At 42.3% G+C, this 27,002-nt stretch overlaps 1 protein-coding gene across 1 annotated transcript in view; it reads right to left on the bottom strand.

Moving 5' to 3' along the window:
* Window positions 1–26,677, bottom strand: part of siah1 (siah E3 ubiquitin protein ligase 1) — a gene marked incomplete at its 3' end in the record, with an annotated part of 191,979 nt that extends 165,302 nt beyond the window's left edge. Inside the window, 1 exon segment of the mRNA XM_084317636.1 lies at window positions 26,585–26,677.
* Between the last annotated feature and the right edge of the window lie 325 nt (window positions 26,678–27,002).

Below are 27,002 nucleotides of genomic sequence, written 5' to 3'. Positions count from 1 at the left end.
CGTGTGGCTGCCGCCATGGCAGGGCAGTACCAGGCTTTCCATTAGAAAAAATTGTTGCCGGTCTCCGTGACCGGCAAGATTTCAATCTACCGGACAAATGAGATTAATTCCGGTCATAGTTTATTGAGCTTTAAAACAATTGATAGGCAGGCTATATAAAGAATGTCATCCTCAAGGCATGTAGATTTATAATAGTATTATTAAAACTAGGCTACTTTTGCGTATACAGTCATTAATATATTCCAAATAAAATAAGTCCCTCGATACTCCGTGCTGCTGCTGACTTGAAATAAAATAGACCGCGTATGTGGGCAGTCGGTCCGACACTAAACAGCAGTCTGTTATAATCACATTTTTATGAGCTAACGAATTCCGTTATATTGGACATTTGTATTAATTATATCAAGCGAAGAACTGAGAAAGCAGAGAGACGGCAACATTATCGTGGTTTGCGTGACGACTCTCTCCACCTCGCAACGACTTATTTGCAAAGACTGAAAGAGTATGGCGCTGCAGAGCAGCTGATCCAGCTGTTATTGGCTCTTTTCTGGGGACCGCACAGCAGCGCCCCCCACCCAACATTGGCTGAAAATGGCTGAATTGGAGTACTGCTGGAATACTGCATTGTGCTGCTGGTGCTATGGCTCTGCAGCTTCACAAAAGTTCACACACCCAGCACCTCTCGCTGACAACGTCGTTGTCATTATTAGAAGCAACGAGGAAACAAATGTAATGATCGTTTCGTTCATCGCATAGGCTATTTAATTTTAGCCTATTTTAATACAATTCAAATAATCAAATTGTGCTTAGACTCAGGGAATTATTTTCACCGGACATTAAGACCGGAGAGATGAAATATGTCGGACTTCAACAGATTTTGCCGGTCAAATACCGGTAATTACCGGCTAACGGAAACGCTGGGCAGTACAGTGCGACATATATATCGTACGTGCTACAGCAACAGCGGTCTGTGCGATGGATGGATTTACTTCAATAGCACTGGTGCGATAGGGATTCGGTTCATATAGATACTCTTATTTTGAAAATCCTGTAGCGGGTCTCATTTCTGCCCACGCGCAGCTCCAGCTAGGCTCCAAAAGCTATCAACGTTCAGGTGCATATGATACTCTTATTTTGAAAAAACTCTTGTGACAACTCGACGAGTCATATCCGCCCTATCCGTGCTTCTGCAAGGAGCAGCGCGTTGGTCGGTTGGTGCGCACTGCTGCGTTAACACAGCAGTGCGCCTACACATCCCGAAATAAGTCTGTGGTGTTTTTTTTTTCTCGCAACGGGTCAAATGCATCTACATGCTTTGCACCGTCGCCTAGGGCTGGGCGATATGACCAAAAACGTTATTGCGATAAAATTATAAAATTATTTTCATATAATTCGATATCGATAATTATCGTCGATATAATGTCCGTCAAGTTTAATTAACTTCTTATGCTGCTGCGAATGTCTCAAGTCGAGTTGATGTCGTCATCAGTCTGCGCATGTTAGCCGACAAGCGGAGTATCTCATGACAATAAATATGACACTAAAATACTCTCTTCCGCCACAATATATTGAAACGACGTCCACTGTATATCCCACACTTAGAGCTGCCGCGGTATTGATTATTTCCTTACCGCACAAATTTGCAAAATATTTCCTACCGCCGCGGTTTTTACCGCACGCACACAAAAAATTAAAAAAAAAATGCATTGAATGCATTTTTTTTTTAGTAGTAGTCTACTCTTTATAGCATATAGCCTGCCTCTAGTCTAAATGTCTATCTTTAGAGGATGACTTTGCAGCATGAATATTGTTTGGGATTCGGCAAGCACGCATTCGTTATTAAAAGTGAAACACGGATTCGAAGTCTCCCCTCTGGTCGTGCGCCGTTCACTCGGTGTCGCGGGCAGGAGTGGTAGCGGCGCGCCCGCCGGTTACCCCCCCGACCCTTTCTTATTATTATTATTATAACGTTACTACTTATGATTACAAAGGCATTCGATTTGTGGCATTAACGTTAGTATAGTTACACGTTCGTATTTACCGGACCATAGCAAGGCAAGCGTTACTAAATTAATATCTAAGTTCCTTTCTTTGCTCAGAGCGTGCCGAGTTGTACCCATTCTGCGGTCTGTTAATAAAGTTTTCAATCAGACAAGTGTATAGAACGAAGGGCTTTTATTATAACATTTCGTTGCAGTAAAATCGTTCCCTGAGGAGCGACGGCAATCCACTCCGGTCTCCGGTGGGAGCTAACGTACTATTAGCCGTGTTGTGACTGAGCTCTGATCAATGGCTCATGGCTGAGATTCAGGAAGTAAAAGCACTTCGCGTATCTCTTCTGACCAATCTGTGGTCTGCAGTGTTTCATGTGACTTTTCTGGTACCCAATAGGGTCGCTTGGAATCTCGACAGAGAAGTAGGGTATATCTGCAGAGCCGCAAGCCCAACGAGAGCGTAATAATAATAATAATATAATAAAAAACAGCGGTGATGCCGGTATTCAGCCCAACGCTGCGGTGGGCATGATGTAACAGCGATACCGCGGTAATACCGATACCGCGGCAGCTCTACCCACACTACCATAAACGTGGCCTCAGAATTCAAAACACACACATACTCGGCACGTAAATATATAAAACAGTGCCGTGCAAGCTAGTTATCCTAGCCAGCCTGTTGGTTCTAAGCGGTGGATTCCATGACAATGTGCTAAATATGACACTAAAATACTCTCTTCCGCCACAATATATTGAAACGACGTCCACTGTATATCCCACACTACCATAAACGTGGCCTCAGAATTCAAAACACACACATACTCGGCACGTAAATATATAAAACAACGGCGTGCAAGCTAATTAGCCTAGCAAGCCTTGTTGTTGAGTGAGTCCTACCTCCTTCCGGGTCTCGGCCATCTCCTTCACTGATTGGTTGTTAGCTGTTGTGCGTAAGCACGTCATCACGTAACGCTGGTTGTTGTGAGTGAGTGTGCTGAGCCGAGGCTGAACGGAGCCAAGCTTGGAAAATCGATATATCGAAACTTTGCGACCACGTTTCATGTTTATTTCGAGGAAATAATTTATCGCGATAGTTATCGTTATCGTTTTATCGCCCAGCCCTACCGTCGCCATTCCTTTATGCGCACATCGCCCAAAATTAACGTTTATGTACCATTACAATCACTACAACTAGAGTTGTTCCGATACCGATACTGGTATCGGAAATGCCGCCGATACTGCCTAAAATGCTGGTATCGGTATCGGCGAGTACACGTAAATTCTAGCCTCCGATCCCATGATGTAATTTATCTCCTGCCGAGTCCTGCGGAGAGTGAGGATTATAAAATGAACATGTTTTAAAGTGTGATGCTGTGTCATTTTAACAGCAGATACACTTTCTTAAATTCCATTGTCCCCGACAGTGCGGTGTGACGGGGAGCTCGGACGGGAATCGGGATGTGTTTGGCTGGTGTTATGATAGCATTAGCTGGAAAGATAGCTAGTTGGAACAACATCCGCTTTTAACGTTACATCAAATCAGATGATCGCCTGTCCTTTCTCGAGGACCTAACACTGTCCGTGACCGTCTATCAACAATAATGCACCCACGGTGAATTGTATTTAAGTTAAGTAGCTACGGACTAGCGTTAGCTGACTATTACTAACGTTATCTTAATGGCAATGCGGGAAGACGAGCTAGGTCAGTTAGCTTAGCTTGATAACGTTACCGTGTCTAAAGTTGGTGCTATTCACATAATCCAGCAATAATGGCTGCAGACCTGCAAGCAAAGTACAGCAAGTGCCAAAGGATAAGAGTCTGAGGCGGAGTTTCAAAAGAGAATGTTGAATATTTATTTTGCATCAAAAATCACAACATGAACGTCTATCTGCCACTAGCTTACAGACTGAATAGGGTATATCTGCAGAGCCACTGAGTAGCGAGTGCAACACCGTTTAATGTCCGTGTGGATCATTGGAGTAGGGTATATCTGCAGTGCTGCAGCCCATACTCATTGATTAATGATACTAATACAAATCTATACAATCACCTGTTATTGAATAAATACTATACGTTCTAGTTATTACTAAAAAACAGTATAACAGTATCTAAAAAAAAAAAAAAAAAAAAAAGGTATAATTTATATACTTTTTTTTTAAATTTTTTTTTTATGCACTGGTATCGGATAAATATCGGTATCGGCCGATACCCAAAGCTTAGGTATCGGAATCGGATCGGAAAGGGAAAAATGGTATCGGAACATCTCTAACTACAACGTTAGCAAGCTAACAAGCTAATCCTGATCAGAGGCAGAGGTGCAGAGCCAGCAGACACAGTGTGGACTGGGGAAAGGGAAATGGGGGGGCACTCTCTCCCCTTCCCTGTGTGTGTGCGTGCGTGCGTTTGGAAAGACGATGAAGTCACTAGTCAGGACTCAGGACAGGAGTATATTATAGTAAACTGAGGATGGACAGATAATGTTGATATTCAAATATAAACAAGTTTCGAGAGGAGTGGAAGTTTGAAGACAGACTAGACTACAATATGATGCGGGGGTGGTGAGTTGAAACAGTGTGTGTGAATGAATGAATGAAAACTTTATTTAACAGATTGCAGAATGGGTACAGTACAGTACGGCTCAATACACACAATTGTTAAGGGGATGCAGACCAGAGAAAGACGTTTGTCTTGTTTACATCAGGGTCCCCCATTGTGTGTGTGTGTCCCAACCGACCCCACTTCTATGTTTCAATAAATTATTTGCATTTAAAACTATTAACGCGGACTCATTCCTTCAGTCCACTCAAAATTATGCTAATATTCCTTATGTTGTTTATGATATTAATTGAAAATAGCATATGAGAGTATCATAGTAATAATAACACATGGCGATATACTAAATGACAGCCAAACATGGCACTGCAACTAAATAACACAAATACAATAGGCACATTTGTGACTGTTACAAATATAACACGTTTTATACTTGTGCTACAAGATTTTGGCCTGTGCTACAAAACTATCAACCTCTGTAGCACCAGTGCTATGTGCAAAAAAAGTTAACGTACAGCCCTGCGCCATGGCGGACATCTGTGCTCTACTGAGCGCACCTTTCTAGTCCGCAGATGAATGTGCTCCCTTGACTTTGGCACAGTAGACCCACGACGTGTATTCTCGAGAATGATAATAATAATAATGCTCTTCAGATTATATTATCAACGACAGACAGCGTCAATGTGAGAAACACAATCCCCCCCCTCTTAAGTTAACCGCGACGGGCATATAGTAAATAAGGATATAAAGCCTGTTAAAGAAGCATTTATTGGACGCGTTGCGCGCTGAGTTTACATAGAAACAGCGCGAGTCCCAAGAGGAGTTATCACACAGGCTGCAGAACGCAGGACTGAAGAGCTCACGTTTTCGCATCTAATGACTGAAGCCACGTTTTGATGACATCATCACAACAACACGCGTTAGGTTACAGGTTGTTTCTGTTTCGGTGATATATTTTCGGTGAAAAAACTCTTTCGTCCGAAAGAAATTTTTTGGCAATTTTCGTCCAAAAATCTTCTGTGCCGAAATTTCGGTGCATCCCTAGAAATAACAGCAGCGATTATCAGCGCACGGCACGAGCGTGCATGCGCACACATATACTATCGATCATCTAGCGTTTATTTGAAAACGATTCATAAATAGGCCGACAAATGACAACTTTCTGGAATATTCCAGTAAAAGGCGATTATCATAGAATGTGTTGTTTTTCCCCGGAAAACGGGTGATTTTCAAAATGCTATCAAACGGAAATGAAGCGATAAAAATACAATCTGCCTTGCCAATGTTGACTGGAAAATGAGTCTTTGATAAGCGACGGGCAGATTAGACACATAGCCATAATTTAAAACATAGATTAGGCGATATTAACGTTGGGAGTGGATGGTGGCATCAAGGGGGTAAAAAGGAAAACCCGGCGTGGCACTCAAAGTGTTAATGCGTATCGTCAGTCAAAACAGTCAAGTTACAATTTGTAATAATTATATGACCTCCACTCTGTCTGCAGCATGTCTCTTCACTCATGGAACGGCATATGTATTCTATAAACGCTACACAAAGTGGACAACGTATTGTTGGCACAATTTGGAATGCACAAACACGAACCAAGGCTTTCTGCATCATGCCCTCGCTCTACTACCTAGGTGCTGCACATATTTCCACAGTATTTCCATATGTCCGAACACGTCTGACACAAGGAATTGCATGCTGTGTACATGTCCGAAAAGGCAACTCCAGGCAATGCCGGCATACGATTCACAGTGCATTTTCCCGAGTGTATGTCCGAAAAGGGCTTTAAATAACGCTAAGCGGACTGCAACTAGCGATGTCCCGAACTGATTTTCAAAGTTCGGTATTGGGGCTGACCACAGCATTTTTTACTTCAGTATGAGCTATATTAAGCCAAATCTATTTTCTTTAGGCGGTTACTGTGGCGTAGGGCTGGACGATATGGTCTAAAATAGGGCTGGGTGATATAACGATAACAATATATATCGCGATATATTTTAATAATCGATATCGAATATAGAAAAAAATATAGTTTTTTCTTTTTTTTTTGTGACCTGCAGAGACAGTGGACAGACTTGTCTTTCTTGCCTGCAACTTAAAGTAATGGCTTTGCTTGACCAAATGACAATACTGACCAAATTGAGATTTATTTTTCTCTTGTCCATTTATTTTGTTTGCTTTCTAATTTAAAATACAGTTTGAAACCGTCTGTACACAGTAGGCTATGTGTGCTAGCAGAGCTAGACTCCAGTCACGAGTCACGGTGCACATGTGCGGTGGTTTGTCCACCAAAAAAGCGCCAAAAGAGCGAAAATAAACTAGCAGAGCCAGAACTGTTCAACTCCCCTGGAGCCACAGCCAGCAGAGAAGCCGGTTTACTTTCGCTTTTAAACCAGCTGCAGTCTGAGTGTGAGGGGATGTAACACTAAAGATGGCGGCAACGACAAGAATTGCTGCAAAATAAACATACATCTGTTGTTTATAAAAAAAATTAAAAATAAATTACTTATAACAATTTTGATAATTATCGATATCGAGTAGGGGTGTAACGGTATGCGGATACGTACTGTACCGCGTCAATGTGGTCCTCCGGTACAGTACGGGCAGGGAACAAACTTAACTTTTTGACTTACCAGCCATTTGGCTGGTAGATTTTTAAAAGTACCAGCCGGTAGAGCTGCCGCGGTATTGATGTTTTCCTTACCGCACAAATTTGCAAAATATTTCCTACCGCCGCGGTTATTACCGCACACAAAGAATTTAAAAAAAAAGTTTGAATGAATTTTTTTTTTTGTAGTAGTCTACTCTTTATAGCATATAGCCTGCCTCTAGTCTAAATGTCTATCTTTAGAGGATGACTTTGCAGCATGAATATTGTTTGGGATTCGGCAAGCACGCATTAGTTATTGAAAGTGAAACACGGATTCGAAGTTTCCCCTCTGGTCGTGCGCAGTTCACTCGGTGTCGCGGGCAGGGGTGGTTACCCCTAACCCCCCCGACCATTTCTTCTTATTATTACTATAAAGTTACTACTTTATAATAAAGGCATTCGTTTTGTGGCATTAACATTATATAGTTATACGTTCAATAACATAAGCGTATTTACCGGACCATAGCAAGACAAGCAATACTCTATTCATATCTCAGTTCCTTTCTTTGCTCAGAGCGTGCTGAGTTGTCCCATTCTGCGGTCTGTTAATAAAGTTTTCAATCAGACAAGTGTATAGAACGAAGGGCTTTTATTATAACATTCGTTGCAGACAGTAAAATCATTATGTCTCATTTAGTACTCCTGAGGAGCGATGGTAGTCCACTCCGGCGGAGAGTTAAAGCTAACGTTATTAGCCGTGTTGTGATGAGCTGACATTCAGGACGTAAAAACCGAATACGCGCTTGCCGATTGGTGGTAACACACTGCATGACGCTACAACGTGTGACGCTAGAGCTGCCGCGGTATTGATGTTTTCCTTACCGCACACATTTGCAATATATTTCCTACCGCCGCGGTATTACCGCACACACACAAAAAAAAAAAAGTTTGAATGCATTTTTTTTGTAGTCTACTCTTTATATAGCATATAGCCTGCCTCTAGTCTAAATGTCTATCTTTAGAGGATGACTTTGCAGCATGAATATTGTTTGGGATTCGGCATGCACGCATTCGTTATTAAAAGTGAAACACTGATTCGAAGTCTCCCCTCGGTGTCGCGCCCGCCGGTTACCCCCCCCGACCCTTTCTTCTTCTTATTATTATAACGTTACTACTTATGATTACAAAGGCATTCGATTTGTGGCATTAACGTTAGTATAGTTACACGTTCGTATTTACCGGACCACATAGCAAGGCAAGCGTTACTCAATTAATATCTAAGTTCCTTTCTTTGCTCAGAGCGTGCCGAGTTGTACCCATTCTGCGGTCTGTTAATAAAGTTTTCAATCAGACAAGTGTATAGAACGAAGGGCTTTTATTATAACATTTCGTTGCAGTAAAATCATTATGCCTCGTTCCCTGAGGAGCGACGGTACGTCGGTAATACACTCCGGTCTCCGGTGGGCGCTAACGTATATTAGCCGTGTTGTGACTGAGCTCTGATCAATGGCTGAGATTCAGGAAGTAAAAGCACTGCAAGACGATCCAACGTGTGAAGCGTCTCTCTTCTGACCAATCAGTGGTCTGCAATGTTTCATGTGACTTTTCTGGTACCCAATAGGGTCGCTTGGAATCTCGACAGAGAAGTAGGGTATATCTGCAGAGCCGCAAGCCCAACGAGAGCGTAATAATAATAATAATATAATAAAAAACAGCGGTGATGCCGGTATTCAGCCCAACGCTGCGGTGGGCATGATGTAACAGCGATACCGCGGTAATACCTATACCGCGGCAGCTCTATGTGACGCGTCTCTCTTCTGACCAATCAGTGGTCTGCAATGTTTCACGTGACTTTTCTGGTACCCAATAGGGTCGCTTGGAACCTCGATAGAGGAGTAGGGTATATCTGCAGAGCCGCAAGCCCAACGAGAGGAGGGTAATTTATTATTATTATTATAAAAAACAGCGGTGACGCGGTATTCAGCCTACTCTGCGGTGGCCGTGATGTAACAGCGATACCGCGGTAATGCGGTAATCGCGGCAGCTCTACCAGCCGGGCAGATTTTTTACTAGCCAAAAATTATAAATAGCTTTTTAGTATATTGCCATGTGTTATTATTACATATAATACTCTCATATGCTATTTTCAATTAATATCATAAACAACATAAGGAATATTAGCATAATTTTGAGTGGACTGAAGGAATGAGTCAGCGTTAATAGTTTTAAATGCAAATAATTTATTGAAACATAGAAGTGGGGTCGGGACACACACACTAGAGCCATATGAAATCCGCGATCACGGAATCGCGGACGGAATCGCGGAATTGAGCAATAAAAATGGAATCAACTGTAAATTAAAAAAATATATATAATATTTTTTTTTTTTTTAAGTTGTGGGACTTGTACAGCACTTTGTTCAACTTTGTCAGTGCTGTAAAGTTTAAACCTTTTTAAATCTTAGACAAACAAAACACTTTGCTTTCATGAAATATTGTAAAAGCAGCACAATGAACACAAATCTGTCAGTGCCGAGTCCGACCTCACAGGGCTGTACGCTAAGCTTTTTCACTAGGGGCACACTTGCCCCTAAATGAGAAATTTAGGGGCAAAGAATATTTTTTAGGGGCACATTTTTAAATAACTATTTTACCATTATAGTAGGGCTGGGCGATATGGCCTCTAAATGATATCGCGATATTTTGACATTTCCTCTAAAGCACTTAAAAATGCTTGATTGAACCCTTTGATGCATACAGTCACGCCAATATGATGATTATAATAAGTCCCTGCAACATATGAACACCATGAAGATGCTTTAAAAAATAATTTAATGAAAATGTACTAGGCCTAACAAAAATAATGGTTGGTTTCAGGTTGCCGACCGACCCTGCCGATTTAGGTGCGACCCAATATATTTTATGAGTTTTAAAAAAAAATTATATATTAAAAAAAAAAATCTTTTTTTTTTTTTTTTTTTTTTTTTTTTTTAGAATACAGTTTCATAGAAATCTTAGTCAAACATTTAGTATTATGGATATTAAACATGCTGGCAGAGTACATGCATCCATGTTGTTGTGAACATTTTAATTAAATAAAGAAATTCCCTATCCATAGTCGCCGTGGGAAAGAATAAAATAAAAAAATTAAATAAAATAAATTCCCTACCTACCCATGGCCAAACTGACAACCAACCTGAAACCAACTATTATTTTTGTTAGGCCCTAAGAGTAGTCTACTGACACACGAATAAAAAAAATTATTTACATCTAAGACAATTTATATAAAAACTCTTGGGTGCCTTTTACACAGTACTGTGTTTTCTATCCACTTTAGCCAAACACACACACACATATATATATATATACACACACTACTGTGAGAAAATAATAATCACACAGACTTAATGATTTTAGAATATTTCAGATAATGAAATTAAATGTTTATATCATCAACTATCCAGTTAGTATTTATACTGTGTGTAACATTTGGCTACTTTAAATCATTGAATGTATAGAGAGAGAGAGAGAGAGAGAGAGAGAGAGAGAGAGAGAGAGAGAGAGAGAAGAGAGGAGAGAGGAGAGAGGAGAGAGGAGAGAGGAGAGAGGAGAGAGGAGAGAGGAGAGAGAGAGAGAGAGAGAGAGAGAGAGAGAGGTGATGACGTCACACTCGAATGTAAACAGGAAGAGATGGAGACACACGGAGATGGGAATTGAATGATATACAGAAACGAATAACCAATAAATATGAAGTTATGTTTAAACTTCTGTTGTCAAGCGTTGTCAATATAGCCCACCCCCTTTCCTCACGAATGGAACTAGTCTTGTGGAGTCCGCTTTGACCGTTTTCCAGGGTTAGCAGAGATCGCTAGTTAGCTTAGCATAATCCTAATGGAGACCTTGGTTAGAAGCTACCGTTAGCTCATTGCTCGTGTCAATTAAATTGCATGTTATTAAAGGTCCGCGCTGGTCTGTCTAATGAAATTACAACCGCAACATTATATTGCACTGTACAGCCCTGGTTGTAGGCTAATGTTTTACTACAATTTGTATGGATTAATTTAGGAGTGAAATGCGAATGAAGGGTTGAAATCACCACTCGCAAGCTTGCCCCCAGATATTATTTTAAACTCGCACGGACCAAATTAGGGGGCAATTTGCGATCATATCATCGCAGTGTACAGGCCTGCCTCATCTTAAATAACAAACAGCATTGCTTGTTGTAGTTAACAAAGAGAGGCAGAGTTGATTTTGCAAAAAAATATATATATATCATTAGGCCTGCCGCGATAAGCAATAAATCGATTAATTGCCGCGATAATTAAAAGTAATGCAATGATTTTGACGGGCGCGATTAATTGCTATTTGCGCCTTGTCAGTCACTGTCCGTGTGGGGGGCCGCTGGCCTTACTACAGAGCACAGCATGAATGAATGAATGAAAACTTTATTTAACAGATTGCAGAATGGGTACAATACAGTACGGCTCAATACATACAATTGTTAAGGGGATGCAGACCTGAGAAAGACGTTTGTCTTGTTTCCATCAGGGTCCCCCATTTTCAATTCATATAGATGACGCTCCGTGGGGCAGTAGCAACGCCACATATAGCTTAACTACATTTCTCAATGGTGTTGCTCCTTTTAACCAAGTAGCGTTATTTATAGTGTAACGTTAGCTATTTTTAGACCCAAGTAGTTACTCGCTACTGCCCGGAGAAACTGGACTGCTAAATAAAGATGAAAGATCGAGTGTTGATTCTCATTCAAAGCTAACAACATTAGCTAACAAACGAAATACAACGTATAGCATAGCTACAACACAGAATAACGTTAATACAATTACATGCATCATTGTTTACAATGAACGGGTGGGGCTAGTCAAAGGACTGGACACGGGGACAAGTTAAACATGAATTCATTTATTATAGCGTAGTAGGTAGTTTCGAGTCGTGCTGCAGTGCCTACGGGCCACAGCTATTCTATTATATACTGCTTTGACGCTTCCTCCTCATCGTTGATTGCCTGTAGTAGCTGCATCTAACGTTAGTAGCTAACGTTAAAACTAACCTAAAGTTAGTTGTTCACCAACAATCTCAATATTTGTTTTATCATTAGCTCAAAAACACAACCGGACGAGACAAGTTGGCCGCTCATAGGTGGCGGTGCCGCTAGGATAATAACAACAGTACTTCCGGTCCGGTCGGTGGGCTTCAAAATAAAAGTCTAAACACCGGAAAAGACGGAGCGGTGAGCTTCAAAATAAAAGTTTTGGGAAATAAATTTCTCAAAAAAAAAATCTCTAACCGGTCGCAATAATATCGCTTATCGCGATATTTTCGGGGGCAATTAATCGCCCAGCAAAATGTGTTATCGTGGCAGGCCTATATATCATTTATATTTTTATATTTTTTAATAATCAAATTTTATTTTCATATTCGAATCCCATGCCCATCGAACGAAGCTTTGAAGCTTAGAAGTATTTAAGACAGCCCTATTAAATGGACTGTTATATCTTATTAAATTGTGGACATTTATTCATTCCCACTTATTAGACACTATTTCTGATGGTAAAATGAGCATACAAAGCAAAATACAGAATTCTGAAATATTAAAACGGAAAAAACTGAATTTGTGAAAAAATAAAATGGAATTTGGAAAAAAATTAAACGGATTTCATATGGCTCTAACACACACACAGTGTTTCAACTCACCACCCCCGCATCATATTGTAGTCTGTCTTCAAATTCCACTCCTCTCAAAAAATTGTATATTTGAATATCAACATTATCTGTCCATCCTCGGTAATTCTCAGTTTACTATAATATACTCCTGTCCTGAGTCCTGACTAGTGACTCCGTCGTCTTTCCAAACGCACGCACACACACACACAGGGAAGGGGAGAGTGCCCCCCCCCCCCCATTTCCCTTTCCTCAGTGCTGTTTATGGCTCTGTCTCGTCTGATCATCAGGATTAGCTTGTTAGCTGACGTTAACGTTGTAGTGATTGGTACATAAACGTTAATTTCGGGCGATGTGGGCATAAAGGAATGGCGACGGTGCAAAGCATGTAGCTGCATTGGACTCGTGAGAAGAAAAAAAAACATCACAGACTTATTTTGCGTCTGTAGGCGCACTGCTGTGTTAACGCTGCTCTGTTTACAACGCTGCTCTGTTTTCAAGAAACAACACTGAGTGGGCGGATATCATATGACTCGCGGAGTTGCTAAGGGTTTTTCAAAATAAGAGTATCATATGAACCTGAACGTTGCTAGCTGCCGGAGCCCAGATATTATGACTGGAGCTGCGCTTGGGGCGGCAATGAGACCCGCACAGGATTTTCAAAATAAGAGTATCGATATGAACTACACCCGCCAGCTGGCGGGTAGACTATTATTGTTAGACGCCAGACGGTAAATCTACACGCATTTGGCGATGGGCGCCCAGTTATTTTGTTCCCCGAGTACGGGCTGTGCACCGTACGATTGCAATGGTGTGGAACCTTTTTTTGCAGAACTTAAATCCCCCCGGCCCCACGTAATTTATCAACAACACTGCGGTCTGCTGTGAGCATTATAAAACAAACGTGTGTTTAACCAACCGTGAATTAAAGTGTCAATGCTGTTTGTCATTTTAACAGCAGATACTTTCTTAAATGCCATCCTCCCGACAGAGCGGTGTTGACGGGGAGCTCTGATGGGTTCGCTTGGTGGTGTTATTAGCATTGAACAGCTAACCAAAAGCTAGCATTAACTAACGTTAAAGGTTTAGCCATAACGTTACCTTGGCTAAAGTTGGGGCTATTCATAATCCAGCAATAATGGCTGCAGACCTGCAAGCAAAGTACAGCAAGTTGGCAAAGGAGTATTCCAACGTAAATCACATTTTCACCAGTAAAGTTAGTCTTTCCATCTCCCGGTAGCTCATGCTAGCTAACCTAGCTCACGTTAGAGTCGTCACTGAACCACCTGTGTACACAATTAATGACATGTTGCGGACAGCCATATCGGTGACAATGTTTAGCTTTTAGTGCCAAATGATAAGAGTCTGAGGCGGAGTCTCAAAAGAGAATGTTGAATATTTATTGTGCAAAAATCACAACAGATCCTCTGTTCTACTTCAACGGAGCCTTGTAGACTGAGTAGGGTATATCTGCAGAGCCACTGGGTAGCGAGTAACACCGTGTAATGTCCGTGTGGATCATTGGAGTAGGGTATATCTGCAGTGCTGCAGCCCCATACTAGGGCTGGGCGATATGACGATGTTATATAAATATCGGGTACAGTTCATTAACGATACACTTTTTAAACGTATCGTGGATATCGTGATGTTTTGCGGAGGATTGTGTCGCGTCAATCTGGTCCATGTGGGTATTTTATTTTGTCTTTAATGTTAGCTTGCAAACTCAAATACTGTCTTGGTAAGCCTCATAATGAATTGTTTGGGGAAAAAAAGAAAAACATCGTGATGCGTATCGTGTATCGCCGAAAGGTCAGAAAATATCGTGATATCATATTTAGGCCATATCGCCCAGCCCTACCCCATACTCATTGTATAGATTTGTATTAGTATCATTAATAAATCACCTGTTGTTGAATAAATACCATTACTTTCTAGTTATTACTAAAAAACAGTATATATAAAACAGTAGCTGTATAAAAAGAATATATATATATAATTTATATAATTTTTCTTTTAATGTATGCACTGGTATCCCCCCCCCCCCCCACACACTGTACCGAAAAAATACCGAACGTGATTTCAAAACCGAGGTACGTACCGAACCGTGGATTTTGTGTACCGTTACACCCCTAATATCGAGTGATATGATAACATTATCATATCGTTATCGCGATATGATTTTTTGCCATATCGCCCAGCCCTAGTCTAAAATGTATAATATATCACTGTATAATTTGAAGCATAGACGGTAACGGTATATATCACGGTATATTCATTTATCTTAAAAAAAATGTATTCTTCTGAAAGGGTAAAACACTGGTATGGCAGCTATTACTATACTCTTGTATTACTAGTAGGGATGCACCGAATGGGAAATTCTTGGCCGAAACCGATACCGAAAATAGAAAACAGTTGGCCGAAAACCAAAAGCCGAAAGGCCGAAAATTATTCATAGAATAGATTTTTTGTACCAATGTTGTGGAACATTATGATTATGGCAAAACTTAACTTAAATAATCACTATTATGGGTCCATAAAACATTTATTCAGCACTTCTGAATGCATACTAGGGGTGGACGGTATAAACGGTATACGGTATAAACGGTATGAATTTGCTCTACGGTATGGATTTTGACTATACCGTGTAACCGGTAGTGCAGCTCTAAAATAGCAATGACGTCATGTAACCACAGCGCGACTATTTCACTCGCATTTGCCCCTAAAAATAGATAGAATTAGTCATAGATAATAGATATGTGCAAACTGGAAAAAGTTATTTAGGAGGCTTCGCGCAGTGGGCGTGCCAGCCCCTACCGCACGCATGTAAACACGGGTCTAGTAGTCTAGTGGGACGGGACACGGGAGCTGTCGGGAGTCCCTGAGCTAACGTTAGCTTAGCTACCGTTACAAAATGACCCAGTCAACTATTCACTTTTAGTTTAATACATGATGGGGCATTGTCTAACCGAACGGTATCTAGTCGGCCAGCTACCGATAGCTCCTGACATCAACAAACGCTCCACAAAGTCTAGTACTAGAGACGTGTATGCTACCTGTTAGCTCACGTTAACGCAAGTTAGTTCACCGTTCAAAACGAAATGTCCCATTGAACTAAATAATTCACTGAGGCGTTGTATTAACGTTATATATGCAGTAGCTACAGATAGCTCCTGATATCAATGTCTTATAACACTGATTCGATGCGTATTCGAGCTGAGGGCTTGCAAACGTTATACCAATACAATAGGGTCCAGGTGCAGCGCCGGAGAATCCTGGCCGTAGATCTGCTCGAGGCTACTCGAGTATAGGTCCAGGTGCAGCTCCGGAGAATCCTGGCCGTAGCTGGAGGCTACTAGAGTACACACAGACAGTGGAGCTTGTTGCGTGGTGGCGATGTCTCGCAGATAATACAAGTACAAGTCTAATTATATAATATATATATTTTATTAAAAAAAATATATATATAAAATTAAAAAAAAAATTATCAAAAACGATGATACCGTGATATATACCGTTACCGTCTATGCTTCAAATTATACCGTGATATAAATTTTAGACCATACCGTCCACCCCTAATGCATACAGTACATTAATTCCATCTTTTCTCTGGCTGCCGCAGCGGACATCCGTGTTCTACTGAGCGCACCTTTCTAGTCCCCAGCTGAATGTGCTCGCTTGACTCGGCACAGTAGACAGCGTCAAAATGTGAATAATATGCATATTAGATCACTCAGTGATTAACCGCATTTGTTGGACGCGTTGCGCGCAGAGTTTACATGGAGGCGGCGCGACTCCCGACAGCACGACATCATCACAACAACACGCGAATGATATGCATAGATCACTCCTACCGCGACGGGCATAATAGTGAATGAGGATATGGAAGCATGTTGAAGACGCATTTGTTGGACGCGTTGCGCGCAGAGTTTACATAGGGGCAGCGCGACTCCCGACAGCGCAACATCATCACAACAACACGCAAGGTTGTTTCTGTTTCGGTGATATATTTTCGGTGAAAAAACTCTTTCGGCCAAAAGCCGAAAGGCCATTTTTTGCCATTTTCGGCCGAAAACTTTCGGTGCCGAAATTTCGGTGCATCCCTAATTACTAGGACATATTTCACATAGTAAAGAGGTATTTTAAGAACATTTATTGTGCAAAACTACAACAGAAAAATGCAAAACCTTTTCTCAAGTGTCTGCGGGCAGGTAACGCGCATCTTGGATCCAGTGCTTTGACCATGTCTTTAAAGCCCTTTTGATCAACAGTTTGAAAAGAAATCATGTCCTTAGTTACACAAGTAAACAGTGACAGTGTTTGTTATGTCGGTCCACTGCTGGCTTTTTTTGTCGACGTTAAAACGTAAATAATCAAATTATTCTGTTAAAGCTGCTGAGCTATACTATAGCTAATGTCCATCAATATCTTCCTTTTTAATGAAATAGGTTCAAGAATCGAATCAGGATTGGGGCGGCTAAGTGGCGCGGTGGGCAAGGCGCTCGCCACTAACGCAGGAGATGCTGGGTTCGAGCCCAGCTCTCGGCGTTGCTACCAGCTTGGCTGGTCGTTCATACTAATACAATTGGCAGTATTAGGGGGTGGGAAGCTGGTGGGTGGGGATCGGACGTTACTGACCAAATTGAGATTTATTTTTCTCTTGTCTGCTTTCTAATTTAAAATACAGTTTGAAACCGTCTGTACACCGTAGGCTATGTGTGCTAGCAGAGCTAGACTCCAGTCACGAGTCACGGTGCACATGTGCTGTGGTTTGTCCACCAAAAAAGTGCCAAAAGAGCGAAAATAAACTAGCAGAGCCAGAACTGTTCAACTCCCCTGGAGCCACAGCCAGCAGAGAAGCCGGTTTACTTTCGCTTTTAAACCAGCTGCAGTCTGAGAACTGGAGTGTTAGGAGATGTAACACTAAAGATGGCGGCAACGACAAGAATTGCTGCAAAATAAACATACATCTGTTGTTTATATAAAAAAAAAAAAAAAAAAAGAAAAAAATTACTTATAACAATTTTGATAATTATCGATATCGAGTAGGGGTGTAACGGTATGCGGATACGTACTGTACCGCGTCAATGTGGTCCTCCGGTACAGTACGGGCAGGGAACAAACTTAACTTTTTGACTTACCAGCCATTTGGCTGGTAGATTTTTAAAAGTACCAGCCGGGCAGATTTTTAATAGCCAAAAATTATAAATAGCTTTTTAGTATATCGCCATGTGTTATTATTACATATAATAAAAAAAGGAATCCCACTACGCGAAGCCTCTGTGCTCCTAAATAATCGTTTTCAGTTCGCACATATCTATTTTTAGAGGGAAATTATAAATACGAGTGAAATAGTCGCAGTCGAGCCCTGGCTGTGGTTACGTGACGTCAGCGAAAAGGAATCATGTCCTTAGTTACACAAGTAAACAGTGACAGTGTTTGTTATGTCGGTCCACTGCTGGCTTTTTTTGTCGTTAACTTAAAACGTAAATAATCAAATGATTCTGTTAAAGCTGCTGAGCTATACTATAGCTAATGTCCATCAATATCTTCCTTTTTAATGAAATAGGTTCAAGAATCGAATCAGGATTGGGGCGGCTAAGTGGCGCGGTGGGCAAGGCGCTCGCCACTAACGCAGGAGATGCTGGGTTCGAGCCCAGCTCTCGGCGTTGCTACCAGCTTGGCTGGTCGTTCATACTAATACAATTGGCAGTATTAGGGGGTGGGAAGCTGGTGGGTGGGGATCGGACGTTGTGGACAGCGACTCCTACAGGTCGGTTGGTGTGCCTGCGCAGCAGAATCAGGAAGCAACGGGGGCGGCGTGTCCCTCCCACACAGACCCTCGCCGCTGAGAGATCGCGCTGTGCAGGTGAAAAGATGCGACGGCTGCCTCCTCGTGTACGGGAGGGGACACGTGATGCAAGGCTTCGTCCACATTGCAGCCGACCAGTGGGAGGCATGGCCTATAGGGATGGGTACCTTTCACATTTGAACCGATACCGGTACCTGTGAATCGATACCGGTACCCAACGGTACCTTTTTTCGGTACTTTAGTCTCAAGAAATTTAATTTACCTACCTCAGTCGTAAAAAAAACATCCAAACTTCAAATAACTACAATTTCGACAGTTTTCGGCTTGTCATTGCTCCGACTGCTTTGTTGTTGAATGAAGTCAAATCCTAGGTAAGCATATATTGTGCATGTGAACGTTGACATGAAAAGAAAAAAGTAAAAAAAAAAAAAAAAAAAAAAAATCGGTTTCTCACTTGATTCGATACTCTGTAGTACCAACATGTTTCGGTTCGGTGCCTCAAAAGTACCGAATTCGGTACTCATCACTAATGGCCTAACAACGTTCGAGACAGGGGAGGGGTAGAATTGGACAATACGAAATTGGGGAAGGGAGAAAAAATTGAAAAATGGGGAGAAAAAGTTGATAAAAAAAAGAATCGAATCAGGATTGTTAGCAGAGAGAGAGGGATGGGGAGACAGAGTGAGAGAGAGAGAGGGAGGGAGGTGGCTGCTAGAGTGGAGCTAACGTTAACGTGTAGGCTACATCAACAGGCTGCTAGGAGTGGAGCTAACGATAGCTTTCTGAGTCTACATCAACAGTTGTAATGTTAACTGTTGATGTAGACTCAGAAAGCTAACGTTAGCATTACATAAGGTTTTAGCGCGATGTGGGCATTCCAGAATGGCGAGGATGCTAAGCATGTTAGACCATTGGACTCGTCGCAGAGTTTACATTACACATAGAAACTGCGCGTTGTCACACGCAGGGCGGAAGAGCTAGTATGCTTCTAGAATTGAAGGTCCGCTCTGCTCTGTGTCTATTATGAAATGACAATTGCGCGTTGACATGCCCACTACGCGAAGCCTCTGTGCTCCTAAATAATCGTTTTCAGTTCGCACATATCTATTTTTAGGGGGAAATTATAAATACGAGTGAAATAGTCGCAGTCGAGCCCTGGCTGTGGTTACGTGACGTCAGCGCTATTTTAGAGCTGCTCTACCGGTTACAAGGTATAGTCAAAATCCATATTGTAGCGCAAATTCATACCGTTTATACCGTCCACCCCTACTGTGGCGGTTACCATGTTGCCTCACTCATTTGTGCGGTAAGGAAAAGGTCAATACTAGGGATGCCCCGATCACGTTTTTTGCCACCGATACCGATCACCGATCGTCGTGAGCCATATCGGCCGATACCGATCGTTTTTGATTAAAAAAAATTAAATTGCGGTTAGGTGGCGTAGCGGAGATTGCGTTCGTCACCAACCCCGGAGCTGTGAGCTGGATTCGAACAGCGAATCCAGCTCACAGCTCCGGGGTTGTCACCAGCTTGGCTGGCCGTTCACACTAATACAATTGGCTGTATTAGAGGGTGGGAGAAGCTGGCGGGGTGGGTCCGGGTCGTTGTAAACAGCGACTCCTACAGTTCGGTCGGGGCGCCTGCTAAGCGCGGATAGGACCTGAGTGGGATAGTGTGATCCTTCCACACGCTACGCCCTCTCAGGGAGGATCCGCGCTGCCAGGTGAAAAGAAGCGGTTGATTGGCTGGACGTGTGTCGGAGGAAGCACGTGATAGCCTCCACTCTCCCAGATGATCTGACTGTGGGGGGTAAGTGCGCAGCGACCAGGAAGGGGATTGGGAATTGGCATACGACTAACATTGGGATGGGAGAAAATCGGAGAAAAATGGAGGGGGGAAAGATCAAGTAAAAAAAATATATATATATATATTTTATATTAAAATTTTTTTTTTTATAAAATATATATATTATATAATTAGACTTGTACTTGCATTATCTGCGAGACATCGCCACCACGCAACAAGCTCCACTGTGTGTACTCTAGTAGCCTCCAGCTACGGCCAGGATTCTCCTGCGCTGCAGCTGGACCTATACTCGAGTAGCCTGGAGCTACGGCCAGGATTCTCCTGCGCTGCAGCTGGACCCTATTGGTATAACGTTACTGTGCTCAGCAAGCCCTCAGCTCGAATACGCATCGAATCAGTGTTATAAGACATTGATATCAGGAGCTATCTATAGCTACTGCTAGCCGGATATATAACGTTAATACAACGCCTCAGTGAATTATTTAGTTCAATGGGACATTTCGTTTTGAACAGTGAACTAACTTGCGCTAACGTGAGCTAACAGGTATCATACACGTCCAGGGGGCGAAATTAAAGCCCGCCGCCCGCCAGGGGCGCTCAGTTTTTACCTTTGGCACTTGCCACTGAGAGCCCTGCCCGCCGTGTGGCGTGTAGACGTGTAGTTCATAATGATACTCTTATTTTGAAGATCTGTGCGGGTCTCATTTCCGGCCCAAGCGCAGCTAGAGTCATAATATCGATGGCTCCGGCAGTTAGCAGCATTCGGTTCGTATGATATTCTTATTTTGAAAAAAAACTTGGCAACGAGTCATATCCGCCCAGCCGGGCCAGCCCCCTGCAGCGGGATACTATTGGCTTCTGCTCGTATCAACACAGAGCGGCCCGCAGCTCTAGTGCCACTGCTAACGTTAAGCTCTCAGAATGGTAGCAGCTCGCCTGCAGCATCTAGTGCTAACGTTAAGCTCCCAGAATGGTAGCAGCTCGCCCGCAGCATCTAGTGCTAACGCATTGTCTAACGGTATCTAGCTGGCTAGCTACTGATATCAACAAATGCTCCAGCAATAGTCTACTCGAGTGCATAAAACCTCCGTTCCCTCGTTAGCTAGCTCGCGTTAGCTAGCTCACGCTAGATCGATCTGTCCCAGTAAACTAAATTGTCTTAACGTTATCTACCGGGCTAGCAGTAGCTACAGATAGCTCCTGATATCAATGTCTTATAACATTGATTGAATGCGTATTCTAGCTGAGGGCATGTTGAATGTGATTTGACAACATAACCGTAACGTTATAAATGGGTCCAGCTGCATCGCCGGAGAATCCTTGCATGCTGAATGTAGGGTCTAGCTGAATATAGTGTCTAGCTGCAGGGCCGGATAATCCTTGCTGGAGCTGGAGGCTACTCAAGTATACACACAGACAGTGGAGCTGTTTGCAGATAGCAAGCATTTTGACTTATTGCGTGGTGGCGATGTCTCGCAGATAATACAACTACAAGTATGATTATATAATATATATTTTATTTAAAAAAAAATATATATATAAAATATATATATATATATATATTTTTTTTATCAAAAAAATTTTGGCAGGTAAGAAATATGCTTGGCGGGTAGACTCTTCCCATCTACCCGCCACTGGCCGGTGAGTCAAAAAGTTAATTTCGCTCCCTGTACACGTCTCTAGTCTACTAGACTTGCTGGAGCGTTTGTTGATGTCAGGAGCTATCGGTAGCTGGCCGGCTAGATACCGTTCGGTTAGACAATGCCTCATCATGTATTAAACTAAAAGTGAATAGTTGACTGGGTCATTTTGTAACGGTAGCTAAGCTAACGTTAGCTCAGGGAGACGCCGTCCTCCCGTGTCCCGTCCCACTAGACTAGACCTGTGTTTACATGCGTGCGGGAGGGGCTGGAGGGATGAGCAGACGCCGCACCACCCGGTGTCTGAGACAGAACTCAGCGATAGCGAGTGAGATCGGTTTTGACGATCGGCGAAAATAAAGCATTATCACCGATCACCGATCGCATATTTATACTGATTATCGGCCGATAACGATCGGTGGCCGATCGATCGGGGCATCCCTAGTCAATACCACGGCAGCTCTACTAACAAAGTATTGGTCAACTAAGACCAAATCAACCAATTAATCAACTGAGAGGAGACATGCCTAGTAAATGGCAAGACAATCAGTGCGAACGATCGATAGAGCTGTCGATAGAGCAGCTCCAGGATGTACACTCACATGAATACATAACTACTAGGGATGATGCACTTATATCAGAGTCCATCAGTTTGGAACGATACCAGGGTATACTATTGGCAGAATCTCCTTTAAACTGAAATGTGATATATAAAAAGCTGTGTATACTCAAGGGATGGGTATCATTAGGATTTGATCAATGATCAGTACTAGGGATGGGTAATGGCCCGGGTATCGTTATTTTATCGATACCAATACTGCCTCTGAACGTTTTGCCCTGTCAGCCATGACTGGAGAGCACAGAACACTGGCAGCCTCATCATCATTTGGGGATGGGAAAAAAGGAATAGCAGCACAGTTTGTCAAGGAGCTTACCAATATTTCGGTACTACTGACCAATCAGGAACAAGTACCGGTTAGTACCAATTAGACACAGGAAGTGGGTGACGACTGGCAACATTCAGTCAGCAGTCAGTTGGGGACAGATATTCATGTTGTTTACACAGCTGCTCCCTGCGGGATAGTTAGATACTTGTTGTGAGCTAATCTAGACTAAGTAGCCTTAGGGTTTGAAACAGAAACTTGGATCAAAATATCCCCACGATGCCACGGATACATCATCACACAGTGCAAAGACTGCTGTGGACATCTACTACAGAAGATTGCAGTACTTAAAACAAAAACAATTAATTTGGAAGACTGTGGGAATAATACAAAGCTGCCATGGAGTAAGGCTGACCGATTAATCAACACATTGCCAATGATGATGCTAATGTCTATACCGAACACTGTGACCTCATTTTCTTCTTCTAAATTACATGCTATACTATGTTATTTGATACTATCTTGTCTAGCACAGTCTCTGTAGTGTAACAGTAAGAAGCATTTTGTATGAAAGTATTCTGTACTTCTGTATGACAACTATTAAAGAAACTTGAACTTGAAACTTAATCGATTTTAAATCTAAATTTGAAATTAAGCTATTAGCACAAAAAAAATCGCTATTTTTATTTTCTTATATATATATTTTTTTAAAATTTAATCAGGAAGTCCCATTAGATACAAGATCTCCTTTGCAAGTTGTTGTTATAGGAACGATTTGGGAAAGGGAGGTAAGGGGTTTTAGATTGTGTGTTGTGAAGTTTAGACTTCAGAGAGGGAGAGTAAAGTACAGAAAAAAAGGTACCGTTGGGTACCGGTATCCATTCCCAGGTAAAAAGAAACATTTTCAGGCTCGGTGTCCCGAACAGACCCACTGTGTAGTAGGCCAGATGCAATAAACCTCTGCTTAAAAAAGATTTGAATCGCAAATGTAATCGCAATTGCAATATCTGTCAGAAAAATCGCAGTTAGATTATTTCCCAAAATCGTGCAGCCCTACCATGGAGCTCAAACACTAAGCTAAAAACATTAGCCCAGAAACCATGTTCTACAAACTGGGCGCTCAATTCCGAGACTGTCACAGCACCGAAAACAATCAGCTGCTTACCAGGAATAAACAAGATGCAAGTACTGCAGCAGATAATGATTGACTTTTACCATAGACCCCAATTGTTAAGCTAACATGTCTAAGTAGTCTAACGTTAGCCACTTAGCATGGGCGCTACATTAGATAGCCTAGATAAATATGCAATATTAGGCTTAACCTTATCCATGTGTTCATGGGGAAGTTTCTCTCTCTCATGACATGTATTTGTAAGTAGCAGAGTGTTAACAATGTTACTTATAACATTCTTTCTCAGCCATGGAATTCAAACAATTTTTTGATGTCGCCCCAAAAAAGTCAGGGGCAAATCTACCACAAACTAAATCCAAAGTAAATGGGGTCTTGTCAGTACAAACTGACTGAGGCCCACTGAAATTTACTTTGTGTGCATTGTGGAGTAAATTTCAGTGAGCTTCAGTCAGCTTATATAGCAAGTTGACCCCATTGACTTTGTATTGGTTTAACTTTGTGGTCAACTATCAGGAGCTAGTGAGAGGCGGCTGAGTGGCGCAGTGGGCAAGGCGCTCTCCACTAACGCAGGAGATGCTGGTATCGAGCCCAGCTCTCGGCGTTGCTACCGGCTTGGCCGGCCGTCATACTAACACAATTGGCAGTGTTAGAGTGTGGGAAAGCCAGTGGGTGGGGATTGGACGTTGTGGACAGCGACTCCTACAGGTCGGCTGGGTGACGCCGGTACTGCGTAAACAGGAAATATCGGGGGCAGCATGAGCCTCCCACTACTCCTCGCCACTGAGTTCGAGATGTTGCGGTGAAAAGATGCGACAGGCTGTCTCCTCGTGTACCGGAGGGGACACGTGATGCAAGGCTTCCATCCTCACTACAGCCGACCAGTGGGAGGCATAGTCTAGCAACTTCAAGACAGGGGAGGGAAGAATTGGAAATACGAAATTGGGATGGGAGAAAAATAGAAAATAAGGAGAAAAAGTGGATCCAAAAAAAAACGATCAGGAGCTAGTGTATAAATGGCTGCATATAGTGTATGAGGAACAGCATGGATTGAGCTGAGAAAGGAATTAGCATCATCATTGGCAAGTAAGAATATGGTTAGGACTCGGAGTAGGGATGTCCGATATTATCGGCCGATATTGGCATTAAAATGTTATATCGGAAATTATCGGTATTCAAAAAAAAGTTATTTAACCTTTATTTACCCAGACAAGCAAGTAAGAACAAATTCTTATTTTATTTATTGTGAAAAGTATGCATAATGTTGCGTTTTGGGGGGGGGGGGGGCCCACATATCGGTATCGGTTGATATCGGTATCGGAAATTAAGAGTTGGACAATATCGGTATATCGCTTTAAGTTTTGGTTAGACATAAATGCAGAGACATGCATTGTAGTCCTCAAAGTCAGATCCCCTCATTGTCAGCATAGCAACTCCAGGCTGTACACTACGATGACATCACAACTAGTCTTGTTTAGTCCTGGTTTAGAGCAAGTCTGCACGTGGATTTCATAGACTTTTTGCACAAGAAGGTTGTCCTACTCAACATATTGACAAATAACTTTGAGTGTGGTCGTTCTGTCTTTAGCAAATAAACACAACGTGGTGTGTTTACATTTTGACTAGTCAGCTGAATCCAGCCCATGTCTCTGATGTCCCTGAGAGAGTTGTTCATCATAGCAAAGACTTATCGAACTGTCTAGGCTGTCACACAAGTCAATCATTTGATTAATAATATCCCCTCCTGGCTGTGTGGGAAGACTTGATTTTCACAAATATAATAAACCAAATGTCTTAGGACACAAAAAAAAACTTATTTCAAAGTTAAAGTCATTGGCGTTACCCTGACAGATCGCACAAACACACAGTTATATTATGATGAGCAACTGCTAACGTTAGCTCATGATGACGTTATATATGACCAAAGTTAAATGTTGTCAACGCCATCATCCCATTGCATAGAACATATTGTTATCCAACATTACAACTGAACCCAGATCAGTGATGGCAGGTCTCTGTGGCCTGAGCTAACCTGCTTGGAAAGCAAAATGGCCCGGACGGCCAGAGCAGACAAACGGCGTCGCCTCTAGCTAACATTACAGGCCCTGCTGTCACAGGCTAGCTAGCCCGTTATCCAGCCTGTTAGCACGCGTAGGAACTAGAAAACACACACATTAACATGATACTGGGAACATTGAGCTCTCTTGTCTGTGTTTAGATATCAACGAGCCATAGTAAACTAGTATAAACTCAAGGGTAACAGCTAAAAGAAGACACCAAGACAAGCTAATGTGTCGCTAGCCGAAGCTAGCTCGTTAACACAAGCAGAGCTGGCTAACATTAGCACCGCGCTAATGAAGCTAACAGGCTAACATTGGTTCAACCACCGCTGCTACCTTTTTGAGAGAGCAACGGTGTTGTTTTGTTCTGAATACACTGCACCCAGAAATACCAGATATTATTATGTTTACTCTCCGTTACGAAACCCCCTTACCTCTTGGATACAGTATCCTGGATAATGTCGCGGCTAACAAGCTTTTAGCGAAGTAATAATCCACGGCGGGGGAGCCCTCTCTCTGTATCGTCGTTAGCTCGGTGTGTCTTGGAACAGAACAGCTCGAGCCGCTTGGCGGAGGAGGGTCCAGCTGCGGCGCCGGAGAATCCTCTCAAGGGGCAAGCCTGTTTTGATTGATTGATTGATTGAAAACTTTATTTTATTAACAGATTGCAGAATGGGTACAATACAGTACAGCTCAGTACACACTTTGACAACCTAGGATGGCTTAGAGTAGACGACAGAGTACAGCAACTTGCAATGGGCCTGGTCTACAAGATACACTATACGACTAAGGTTTTGATTGATTGATTGAAAAGTTTATTAACAGATTGCAGAATGGGTACAGTACAGTACA

The sequence above is a fragment of the Notolepis coatsorum genome (assembly GCF_963971535.1).
Source record: "Notolepis coatsorum genome assembly, chromosome: 6".
Classification (NCBI taxonomy): domain Eukaryota; kingdom Metazoa; phylum Chordata; class Actinopteri; order Aulopiformes; family Paralepididae; genus Notolepis; species Notolepis coatsorum.
The sequence above is the reverse complement of the archived record's forward strand: the minus strand, read 5'-3'. Positions and strand labels throughout refer to the sequence as shown.